The sequence below is a fragment of the Vombatus ursinus genome, unplaced genomic scaffold (assembly GCF_900497805.2).
Source record: "Vombatus ursinus unplaced genomic scaffold, bare-nosed wombat genome assembly UNPS02014812.1, whole genome shotgun sequence".
NCBI lineage: Eukaryota > Metazoa > Chordata > Mammalia > Diprotodontia > Vombatidae > Vombatus > Vombatus ursinus.
The window spans coordinates 13,067,153-13,069,201 of NW_020954590.1; the positions used below are offsets into that span (position 1 = coordinate 13,067,153).

Consider the following 2,049-nt stretch of genomic DNA (forward strand, 5'->3'; position numbering starts at 1 on the left):
AGTTACTTCAAGGAAGCCCTCAGTTGGGTAAACGGCTTTTTTTTTTTTAATCATCATTATGCCAAATGAATGCCAAGATTCAGTCTCATTTGTTCCAAAACTGAGAAATTGTTAGTTTTATAATAGAAAGTGATTTTCTATGATACGTAGAAAAAAAATGACAGGCGCATAGCAAGAAATGAACTCTGTTCCAAGTATTGATTTTTCAAGAATAACATGTTCCTAACGAGTACCCAGCTATTGCTTTTCTGTCTGTTTGACAGAGATAAAGGATGAGGTTAAGTTAAAGGTTATATATACAATGCTGGGTATGTAAACCTCAATGTAAGTATAGTGTCATGTCCTGTATATTCAATCTAAGGTCACATTAGGGTATACCTTCCTATGACTAACAAGCATCAACTCTGATGAAACCCAACAGAATTAAATTCTAAGCTGCCTTTTATGCATGTTCACATGGAGTAAAGGGCACGATCAGGGATTCTCAAGTCTTCCAAGTTCTAAATAAGGAAAGAAGTCATTTGTCATCTGAATTAGAAGCAGTTATTGAAAATGATTTATGAAAACATCAAGAATGGAGTTCTCAAAGTAATTTTACCATTTTTAAGACATGAAAGGTGGAAAATAATTCCACATAATATCAGGCTTTGCTAATTAGGAATGCTCCAATTGTGAACACATGTAGAATTCATGTCAGCTTGCATAATGCTCAACAGTTCTGAAATCTTTTAATTCTGTATTTACTACTAATCCTACTACAACAGAACAACTTGTTATATGTTTTCCAATTCAAACTGCATTAGATAAAAATGAATTTTACTATAACCTTCAATGTCTTTTATTTGTGGTACCAAATACAACTGGCTACTGAATAAAAGGCGAAACCAGTTAAATCAAGTCTCAGGAACAATTAGGCAATTCAACATTATCCAAACACCAACCACGTGCAAGGCCTCGCTCAAGCTCAAGGTGCTGGCATAAGAAAGCAAACGCTAGGGCCAGATTTACTTGAAGGACAAACTAGGCCTTAACACCGGTGATGCTGCTTAAAGTCACACACACAAATTATTAAATAATTCTTGAGTCTGCCAACATCTGCTCGAGTGTGTATGACTGCCTCCCCATTTGTAAAGTTTAAGTACAAAGTTGCATCCTCTTGTAAGGAAGTGACTATGAAAGTGCAGTGAAGGCAGCTGCCCGATGCAGAAAGCACAGGAAGAGCCGTGCAGGGGACACACGTGCACGTGCAATATATCAAGCACATGTGAATAAAATTAAAACAAATAAACATGAATATCTTAAATATGACGCGATTTTTATGTTAATAAAAATATAAGTTTATCAAGATCACCGGGGGCCCATGCTCCGGTTAAGCCGGATGCAGCGCGGTGCCCCCGGTCTGGGCAGCGGCCCCCACCCCCCGCAAGTGGCAGAAGTCCGCCGGTCGGGACGGAGAGGGAGCTCGGCCCTTCCTTCCTCCCTCGCAGGGCGCCGGCGGTAGCCCCCGCCTAGACCGCCCACTCGGGCTGCCTCCCACGCCAGCAACAGTCCCGAGCCGTTACTCACTTTAGGACTATAGCTCCCGAAGGGTGCAGGCGGGTGCGGGGCTCCCGAGACTTCCCCGGATGCCGCATCACGCGCCGCCATCCGCGGCACCGCACCTCCATACCAACCCCGAAACCTCTGCACCGAGAAAAAAAGGCCAGATGCGCGCACGCCTGCGGATAAAAGGCCGCTGGGATCAGGGGCCAACCCTTTCCGGTGGCCGGGCTCCGCCTTTTCCGGCAGAAAGAACCTATCAGGAACTTTCCTTCCGTATCTAGGCTGGATTGGGCTTGGGAGGGGAGCTGCGCCTGGCCGAGTCTGAGAACGCTAGTCATGCGCAGGCGCCAAGGTGGAATAGCCCGAGAGGCGCGGTCTTTAAATTTCATCTAGGGGCGGAAGTGCGTCCTGGCTGTCGTCTGAGTCGTCGGGCCGTTCTTTTGGGGTGGGGGCGCCACTGCAGAAGCAGTAAATACTGGTCACCCCAGGGGGATCAAATGACATGGG

At 45.7% G+C, this 2,049-nt stretch overlaps 1 long non-coding RNA gene across 1 annotated transcript in view; it reads right to left on the reverse strand.

Moving 5' to 3' along the window:
* Nucleotides 1–1,731, reverse strand: part of LOC114054132 — a 5,205-nt gene extending 3,474 nt beyond the window's left edge. The window contains exon 1 of the long non-coding RNA XR_003570438.1: nt 1,567–1,731. This is a non-coding gene — a long non-coding RNA (uncharacterized LOC114054132). The remainder of the gene's footprint in view (nt 1–1,566) is intronic.
* Between the last annotated feature and the right edge of the window lie 318 nt (nt 1,732–2,049).